Source organism: Tursiops truncatus, chromosome 16 (genome assembly GCF_011762595.2).
Source record: "Tursiops truncatus isolate mTurTru1 chromosome 16, mTurTru1.mat.Y, whole genome shotgun sequence".
NCBI classification, from domain to species: Eukaryota; Metazoa; Chordata; class Mammalia; order Artiodactyla; family Delphinidae; genus Tursiops; species Tursiops truncatus.
In genome coordinates, this window is record NC_047049.1 from 34919930 (window position 1) to 34930606 (window position 10677).

At 39.9% G+C, this 10677-nt stretch overlaps 1 long non-coding RNA gene across 1 annotated transcript in view; it reads left to right on the forward strand.

The window, feature by feature from the left end:
• The window catches only part of LOC141276815 (uncharacterized), a 33907-nt gene extending 30400 nt beyond the window's left edge, over positions 1 to 3507 (forward strand). The window contains exon 3 of the long non-coding RNA XR_012326992.1: positions 1732 to 3507. This is a non-coding gene — a long non-coding RNA (uncharacterized lncRNA). The remainder of the gene's footprint in view (positions 1 to 1731) is intronic.
• Positions 3508 to 10677: the final 7170 nt, after the last annotated feature.

Here is a 10677-nt window from a genome sequence, read left to right on the forward strand (position 1 = left end):
TGTTAAGAGTCAATTTTCCCTGGTCGATGAATCTCCTGGGGAGAGGACTGATGATAACTCAGTTCTTTTTGGAGGATCTGTCTTTAGGCAGATAAGGGGAGTTCAGAGAAAGCCTTTCACTGCATTTGCTGTTTTTCAAGTGCCTACAATTCAAAATAATCAATATACCAAAGAGGCTTATTTTGGGGTGGTATGTCATGAACTCTTACAGTCATATTTTGGGGTTGCAGATTCTGATCCCCTTCAATAGTTTTTTTTTTAATCTTAGAAAAAAATAATGTTTACTGTTTATTATTTAAAAAGAAATACATGTGTATTGAAGAAAATCTATAAAATACTGAAAGATATAAACAAGGAAACAAACCATGATGGTAAGCCCATCACCTAGAGATAATAACCATTTGCATTTTGGTGTACACCTTTCTAGTGTTTTCTTTTTTCTGTGTGTATGTATGTGTGTGCATGTGCAAAGTGTATGTGTGTGTTATATATCTGCAGGTTGATTAAAAAATAATTGAACAAATTACAACATTCATTATACCGTACAACTTCTACCTGTAGGCATATGTCAAAAAGTTTTATGTTTGTACTACTTTAATTCATAACCTTAAGGAACTGAAGTAATAAATCCCAACGGTCACTTTAACTGTGGATGGTGATGCCAGGATGAGTTAGACTGTAGAACTGATGGGGGCAGTGTGGCATGAGGAGCACATATTCATGGTTTGTAGGAGTAGAAATAGATTTTGATTATATGTTCATATAGAACTTAATTTCTACATGATTTATTTTTGTAAGTATCCATTTCTTTTCAAACAGTTTTGTATTTTTAAAATTAAGGTCTATCATATGTACAGTTTATATCCTCCTCTTTTCACTTGTCATGATATCATGACTGTTTTCCTGTGTCACGAAACAGTGTATGAAAAGTACTGTTTCCCTATCCACAACCCCTGGAAGGGACAGCCCTGATTACCACATGACCTTGCTCACCTCTCAACCCTTTCAGTTGTCGTTGATTGGACCAGAAGTAGGCATCTGACACATAGGGGAAAACCCATACATTCAGCTATAGCAATTAATTAATCTCTCTCAAGAATTTAGTCTTATGAACATCTTGTTCATAAACTTGTGTGTGTGTGTGTGATGACTTCCTTAGGGCACATTCCTAGAAGGTCAATTACCTAGTCAAAAGGATCCGCAACATTAACCATCTTTCGATAGATATTGCCAAGTCACTTCCAGGGAATTTGTGTGTACACGTTCGTGCATTGTTAAATGCCTGCTGCTGGCTCCTTTCAATCTGCATGAGGACAGAAATAATAATTTATAGGAGAGGTCTTCCATGAACAGGGTTCCCATAAAAAGGTGGTAACGAAAGCCCACAAAAGGAGCTTACTCAAGCTGTGAGCTTCCCTTTATCGATCTGTGTACATTAAAAAAAAAAACTTTATTGGAGCCCGTGTTGCTTGAAAGGTCAGCTTCAAGTAGTTACCATAGGATCTAGGTTGGGGAAGGAAGAAAGAAATGGAGTGTGAAGATGCCCTAGTGAGGAAGAGGCAGATTTTGACAGATATGCTGGGAGAGTAAGGAAAAGTGGCCACTGGCTTTCCAGAAGTTTACTCTTTGTCTCTCTACCAGGGTTGGAAGTACTAAAGGGCAGTCTGTTTCTCTTGCAACATTTAGCACAGTGGGGACGCTTAGCAAAGATTTTTTTTTTCCATTTTATAGCTGAGAAGAAATGATGAGATATTCAAGGAGGAAGAGAATTCTCCTGGTGACGTGGTCTGAGACCTGAGCACCCCTGCTCATGACCACCGTGGATGGAGGCGAAGGTGTTCTGAACGCTGCGGTCCACAAAAAATGACCTACAGACTGTGAGCCACGAATGGTTTCTGTGTTTTTAAACAGTTGAAAATATAAAAGAAGAAGTATGTTATAGGAGATGTGAAAGTTTTATGACAGTCAAATTTCAGTGTCCATAAATGAAGTAATTGGGCAGTTGACTAGCTGTGACGGAGTGTGAATGGCCCACAAAGCCTAAAATATTTGCTCTCTGGCCCTTTACAGAGGAAGTTTTCCTATCCCTGAGAGAGAAGAATCACTTCTACTTCTTGAACACTTACTGTGTGCAAGTACTATAGAAATAATTTTACATGCGCTTCCTCACTTAATTTCCACAACTCTTCCTATTGTTAAAAGTTAAACAGGCATATTTAAAGATTTTAAGTTTATTTGAGCAAAAATTGATTCAAATCTTACAACATCTAATCTAGAAGATACAAAGGAGCTCTTAGGAGCTGTACAAAATGAAATACTTTTAAAGGCAGAAGGAACAGGAACAAGGAAGTTATACTGGGCAAAAAAGTGAGTTAGTTATTCAAGGTTACTCTCCTTTAGGGGCTGGCAGGGATACATCAGGCAGAGTACTTAACTAGTGTTGATCAGGCAATTCCTGACTGACTGGTTTAAAATTCCATTTCTGGGAGAGCCCAAACTGTAATTAAGTTAAATCTTGGTTTGGTGACACGGGGCTTAACATAAGGAACTCCATTTTGGGCTTGTTGTTCTCTTTTTAACACTATGAAATAATGGATATGTTATTTATCCATATTTTACATCTAGGAAAACAAGTTTTAAGAAGTTAGAATTTCCATACCTGGTAAAATGGTGGAGCTGGCTTTCAAAGCCAGGTACCTGACTAGAGAATCTGAAAGTTTGATTGTGGGCTCTGAAGAGTGGTCAATGGACATCTCTCTACAATGTTCTTTAGGTTTTCCTGTCTTCTTTGATCACTGTATCATGCTGAAACTGCCACTGGTGTGGAACAGGAAAGAACATGGAAAATGCCTGGTGTAGTCCCTGTCCTGTGGCAGGCGTTAAATAAATTTCAGCTAATATTAATATGAAAATATAACATAATGATGAAGTGTGCAAATGACTTATTTTGTCCCACACTTGATAAATTGTAATTAGTTAACTTATCCTTAGGTCAAATTCTCATTGTCTATTTCACACACACACACACTCAGACACCAATTTATATATGCGTGCCTGTATCTTCAAGGGCTTTATCTTGTGATAAAGCATTTTCCACTATTTCCCCCTCCCAAACTGCACAGTGGTACTGTTTTTTCCTCTCCTTTCAGGGTATCTGTTCCTTTTGATTTCTACTGTAGCTCTAATTTCTTCCAGCTGTTGTTGCCACGCCTCCCCTCCCTTTTCCCTCCACCACTTCCCTGGTCCATCTCATTTCTAATCTCTCTGTAAAACTCACAATGCTTTCTGTCCCAGGAAAGAGGAAGGCTTTCAGCATCAAGAGGTCTGACATGCCCGTGCTGCAGTAGGTGTGGCAATATAATGACACCATTACTTTTTCGACATTTAGATGCCTTTTATGAGCCATCTAGCTTTGTAAACTCTGTTTTCTGTAATCATAGATTCTTTTACTTTTTTTTTATAATCAGGACATTCCATCTTTTTAAAAAAAATAAATTTATTTATTTATTTTTGGCTGTGTTGAGTCTTCCTTTCTGTGCGAGGGCTTTCTCTAGTTGCGGCGAGCGGGGACCACTCTTCATCAGGGTGAGCGGGCCTCTCACTATCGCGGCCTCTCTTGTTGCGGAGCACAGGCTCCAGACGCGCAGGCTCAGTAGCTGTGGCTCACGGGCCTAGTTGCTCCGCGTCTGTAATCAAAGGTTCTTAAACGTGAAAGAGAGTTTATAAATCATTTATATCAACCTCGTGACTGTTGACAGGCTCTCTTCTAGTACGTCTTTGACAGATGAGGACCCAGGTTCACTTGGACTCTTTCGGTGACAAAGGGCTATCTCCCGAGATAATCTCTTCCCCTGTGAGAAACCCAATTGCTAGAAAGTTCTTCCTTATGCTGAACCGAGTCTGCTACTCTGTCACATCTATCCAGTGGTGTCAGGAGTCCTTCTTTCATGGGATAGCCAGTCACACGTTTGCAGAGAGTTATTATGTCTCCCTAAACCCCCTATTTCACCCCTCAGCATTAATGTCAACACTGCAGTCCAGATGGCTGTCCTTGGAAGCTGTTCACTGTGCTGTCACGCTCTTTTTCTTTTTCTTTTTTTTTTTTTGCGGTACGCGGGCCTCTCACTGTTGCGGCCTCTCCCGTTGCGGAGCACAGGCTCCGGACGCGCAGGCTCAGCGGCCACGGCTCACGAGCCCAGCCGCTCCGCGGCATGTGGGATCTTCCCGGACCGGGGCACGAACCCGTGTCCCCTGCATCGGCAGGCGGACTCTCAACCACTGCGCCACCAGGGAAGCCCTGTCACGCTCTTTTAAATCACCTGGAGCAGCACTGGACAGAAGACACCTGACATGGTCTCTGCTCAGCACCAAATCTGGTGATTTTGGACCATCGGTGTGGCCCTGTAGGTTGGGATGAAAGGTAAGGCAAAACCTAGAGAGGTATCCAGAATCTAACTATATATATTATTACAAATTAATTGCAAGAGTTGTGTGATCCTAAGGCAATCACAAATACATGAAAAACATCAGCATATTCCACTAAGTATAAGACCTTTTAGAATTAGAAGAAAAACACACTTCTCTTAAGACACAAAAAATGCAAAATTGGGCCAAATGGTTAATTTGGGTAGGAATTGCAGACATCTGTGAGAAGAATGAAAATTAGGTAATATATAAAACTTGAGTCCAGGGAAATGGGTTACTTGTCCTCTCTTCTCCCCCTTCTTCTACCCCATAAACACTTTGAAGTTATGGAGTCATTTCCATAAAAGCTAACTGAGTTCAAAGCATTCCATCAAGCTTTCCAAAGAAGAAAATGCAGACAGCCCCCCACTGAAATCTTGGATCATTTTGTAAAAATCTCATGCAGAGAAGGCCATTCCCCACAGTATCGCAGAAGGTAATCCCCCAAATTGTATAATAATGTAGTTAACTTAAGGGTTAAACTCATTCCATTCCTGGAAAGATTTAGAATTGTATAACATGTTTTAAGAAAATCAAACCAAGGATATTAATACTTTTATATCAATGAATTGACACATATATAAGTGTTATACAGTATTAGAATATTTACGAGAATTTGGGTCATCACATTTATAAATACCATTTATTATTTTTTAAATATATATCTATTTAAAAAATATAACAGGCTGTATTACATTTATAAACATAGTTTAAATATTTTTAAGGTCTTTAAATTTATAATTGGAGCCAAATATTATTCAAAGCCCCTTTCAAAATGATTGTGAAATTTACTGGAATTGAATGATAGATTTTGCAAGTTTAACTTAAAAGCTTAAGAACTAGATTTTTGAAATAGATATTGTAAAGCACTGTATGTCAAAAATTTAAACCAAAATTAACCCTGAATAGTCTTTTCAAAAGTCACTTCAAGGGCAACAGAAAAACCTCACATTGAACAATGATCTTCCTGATCCTGTGATAGCCTCCTGGGCTGCGTTAGGAATTTCAACTCAGGCTGGAAAAATCTTACTCATATTGAACTTACCATCCAATCAACTGGTCCCTAATTTCCCTCTTCCTGGATTTTTCGCATGAACTGCCATCAGTTTAAGGTCACCTACTCCTGAATTTGTGCAGTTGACATGTTGAACGTGCACACAGGACAGTTGCCATCTTGTTGGCTTGGTACCCTTTCCCCTTCTCATTAAAATTCAGTGTGGGTTGGCTGAGCTCCTGTCCTCTCTCTCACCAACCTAGTCTTCTATACTAACTCTTCTTCCTCCCTTGATGCTCTGGCCGTGGGTAAAATTCTCAGCCCTCTCCACATTTATCCAAACTGAATCCTCCTTGAGGTCACTGTCAGTTCCTTAACCTCAGCTCTTACTGTTCTTCCCTTTTCTGACTTCCTGTAGCAAGTATGGTCTACCAACCATTTTGCCCATTAACTGCATGATACCTGCATTGACTTAACCTTCCTTCCAAGGTTTAGCTCCTGAAGGGCAAGGGCTTTGACTTATCTGTTCTTCAACAGCTAGCACAGAACTAGTGGGTGATCAATATACATTTGTTGAATGAAAGAATTTTCTTAGAAGCAACAGTGCCTACAGGTTTCATTACCACCTGTGTGCAGACACCTCCTCAACCATACAGATATGACTCCCTTCTCAAGCTCTTGCTAGGCCATCTCTCTCATTACAGTAGTAAGAGTAGTTAATATTTATTAAACACTTAATGTAGGCACCAGACACTGTTTTAAGTGCTTTACTTGCACTAACTCATTTATTATTCACAACATCTCTATGAAAGAGGTACTATTATTATTTCCATTTAGTCAAGGAACAGATGAGTAACATGCCCAAGGTCACATAGGGGGTCAGTGATAAAACACACCGGCATCTGAATGTCAGTCAACTGGCTTCAGGATCTGCACTTTACAGGATGCCCAGATAGAAGCTTAACTGCAGATTACATACATGGAATCTTATCATCAGAAAAGACTCCAAGTATCCTCTAGTCCCAGTGATCTTTAATCTGGAGGATTTGTATTTCTAGGGCAATGAGAAGATTTTTCATTGGATATTTGAAGAGAATCTGCTTTCACATACTTAGCTTCTATATCATCATTATTAAATTTGATCTGCCTGAGAAGTGGCCCGTTTTCCCATTTTACAAAAGACATAGTCCTTGTTTATCTGAAGTCTTCTTTTGGTGTCTTGCTCCAAGGTGTACAACCTCCTGGGCACCAAGCCAAAGGGAAGCCTTCATCCACCAGGGCACCATGAAGCCCAGGACAGCCAATCTCTGGGGGAACATTTCTATGTAAGCATTTCTGGCTAATTGCCAGAAAAAGATAAACATCTAAGAGGCTTACCCATGATCCCAAACTAGTTAATGAGTTGAGAGGAAAGTTAGGTCTCTAGTCATGGAAGTAAATTTCAAACTAAGGATTTATAGGGACAGGATAAGTTTTGACAGAAAGGAGTGGAGAGGAAATTTCAGTCGAAAGAGTGGTACAGGGGGAGTTTAGAGGCTGAGAGGAGCAAGCCCTATGTTAGAGAACTATAGATTTGCTAGTCTAGGTCTGACCTTGGGAAGAATGAGAAAATAGGTTAGTTGGAGGATGGTGAAGGGATTTGGCACCTATCCTTGAAGAGACATAAAGCTGCAGTAAGTTCCTAAACAGAAGAATCCGAAATGTTTTAGCAGGGGACTGGGTGGGATGGAGATCTTAAAGAAAGATGTTCAAGAGACTGTTGCAATAATTTAGGGGTGTCTTGATTTGATAGAGGCTACAGAACTGGGAAAGAAAGGACAGGTCTGAACAAGGGTGTAGCGAAAAAATCAACAGGCCTTGGGAGTAAGTCCTAGGGGAGGAGAAAACATGGCACCTGAGTTCTGAGGCTGGTTGTTTAAGAGCATGTTCCGACTCTGCTAAGGAACTGGTAGAGAGGCAAAAATATGCAGTCACTCATTCATTCACTTTTAAATCCATTCAACAAGTATTTATTGGGCAAACACCATGTGCTAGTCACTGTACTAGGTGGTGAATAAAACAGTTTTTGTTTCCCAACCTCACAGAGCTTGGATAATAAGTAACACAAATAGACAAGTTGTAGCTAAGCACCATCAAGAAAAAAAAAATACTGAGGTAACAGAGAATGACAAGGGGAAGGGTTTCTACTTAGAGTAAGTGGTGAGGTGATATGCTCCATTTAGGTGATATATAAGATGAGACTTAAGGATGAGCCAAATTCCTGATTTTCTGTCCTAAGAGGAACAAAGAAGGGGGTAACATTTGTTGAGCACTGAAGAATACCAAAAGGTGTATACCACATTACTAATTCCCATTTTACAGAAGAGGAAAACTGAGGCTCATGAGGCTGTAGAACCTGACAAAAGTCACATAGGATTCAACCCCATGAGCTCAAAGCACATGCTCATGTCAATCAATAACTTGTAAGTATTCCTAAGGAGAATGAATCATCAAAGAAAATAATCTGCAAAGAACTTGGATTGACACTGGAAGGATGATAGCAAACACCATAAAGAAAGAAGGCATGTAGCTATTTTCAGATGAGTAAAGGTGTCTGTATTGAATAAATCCTAGACACTGAACAAGATTGCAATTGTAAAGTGGAGCCACTGTCAGAAACCTCTGAGGAAGCATGGGGAACACATTAGAGATGAATAACTGTACCCTCTTTTAAAAAACAGGAGTGGGGGGCAGCAGCACTTGGAAATAATAGATCTATAGAATTGACATTGATCTCCCAGCAAAATTGTGGGCAAGTACGCCAGCAGAGAGGTTAAGAACCTCAGCTCTAGCATCAGATAGACTTTGAAGGAGCAAATCTCAGTTCCTCCACTTTGTAGCTATGAGCATATCACTTACCCTCCCGGAGCCTCGGGTTCTTCATCTGCAAACAGGAGACAATAAGGACCCCTTCCTAGGGCTGTGGCAATGATTTAATAAACTCATGTACGTAAAGCATTCAGTAGAGTACACCATAGATGGAAAGCATTCAATAAGCTATAATAATTAGAGTTACAACTTCTCAAATACATTATTAATCAGTTGACTGGTGAGAGCTTAGAAAAGGAAAGGGTGATAGTCAATCCATCATTCATCCTACACATATTTATTATTATTTCTTTACATCTTTATTGGAGTATAATTGCTTTACAATGGTGTGTTAGTTTCTACTTTATAACAGAGTGAATCAGTTATACATATAGATATGTTCCCATATCTCTTCCCTCTTGTGTCTCCCTCCCTCCCACCGTCCCTATCCCACCCCTCCAGGCGGTCACAAAGCACCGAGCTGATCTCCCTGTGCTATGCGGCTGCTTCCCACTAGCTATCTATTTTACGTTTGGTAGTGTATATATGTCCGTGCCACTCTCTCGCTTTGTCACAGCTTACCCTTCCCCCTCCCCATGTCCTCAAGTCCATTCTCTAGTAGGTCTGTGTCTTTATTCCTGTCGTACCCCTAGGTTCTTCATGACATTTTTTTTCTTAAATTCCATATATATGTGTTAGCATACGGTATTTGTCTTTCTCTTTCTGACTTACTTCACTCTGTATGACAGACTCTAGGTCCATCCACCTCATTACAAATAGCTCAATTTCGTTTCTTTTTATGGCTGAGTAATATTCCATTGTATATATGTGCCACATCTTCTTTATCCATTCATCTGTCGGTGGACACTTAGGTTGTTTCCATCTCCGGGCTATTGTAAATAGAGCTGCAATGAACATTTTGGTACATGACTCTTTTTGAATTATGGTTTTCTCAGGGTATTTGCCCAGTAGTGGGATTGCTGGGTCATATGGTAGTTCTATTTGTAGTTTTCTAAGGAACCTCCATACTGTTTTCCATAGTGGCTGTACCAATTCACATTCCCACCAGTAGTGCAAGAGTGTTCCCTTTTCTCCACACCCTCTCCAGCATTTATTGTTTCTAGATTTTTTGATGATGGCCATTCTGACTGGTCATTCTACAAATATTTACGGGATCATTTCCAGGGAGAAAAGAGAAGATACAAAAAGGAATTGTGATTTATGTTCTAACTGAAAGAGAAAGATTTGGCTTATTCATTAACTCTCCCAAGTTTCCATCACTGGTTACACTGTATACAGTTTTTTCTGCTTGATCTGGCCGGGAGGTTGTAATTCTGCATTTTTTGTATGTGGTATTGCAATCTATCTGTTGCCATGGAGAGATAAAGTGAAAAAAAAGGCAAACCCTGGTTTCAATACAAACAGTGTCGAAGAACAAATATAGAAAAAAAGTAATGAAAACAAAAGGAAAAAGCAAAATGGCTTTCTGCTTGAATGTGTATATGACAGCACGAAATCTCTCCTGTCATGAGGTAAAACAGGAAACAGAATCAATAGCCCATATTTTAAGTATTGGCTTGAATTCATATTTTTAAATACATTAAACTAGCCATGAAGATTTCATAAGCAGAATGGAGAATATATTAATTGTAAATTACTTCTGTACTTTATTTTCCTAGATGGTTAGAGCTAATTTTATAGCCATATTTTACCCTGGGAACTCGACACCTGGGTTGTTTGAATTGCAGAAATGATATAAGGATATGTGATTCTTTCTCCTTTAGACTTGCAAAAAACGATTTAAGAAAGCTTTGTTGTGGCATTTAATTTCACATTCTCTTGCCTCAAACACACAACCTCAGGGGACTTCCCTGGTGGTGCAGTGGTTAGGAATCAGCCTGCCAATGCAGGGGACATGGTTTTGAGCCCTGGTCCAGGAAGATCCCACAGGCCGCGGAGCAAATAAGCCTCTGTGCCGCAACTACTGAGCCCGCATGCCACAACTACTGAAGCCCGCACGCCTAGAGCCTGTGCTCCACAACAAGAGAAGCCACCAAAATGAGAAGCCTGTGCACTGAGAGGAAGAGTAGCCCCTGCTCGCCACAACTAGAGAAAGCCTGTGCGCAGCAATAAAGACCCAACGCAACCAAACCAATTAATTAATTAATTAATTAAAAACAAACAAACAACACACATCCTCGTGTAGAAAGGCAGAGTCCAAGGGAAGGCGTTAGAGACGATAAGGCAATCAATGTCTATTAAGCACCTACCACATTTTATCCATTTTCAATACGTTATTTCACTTAATGCACACAACGCACCCAAGGGACACATATTGGACCAAGAAACTAGGTTCAGAGAAGCTGTATGAT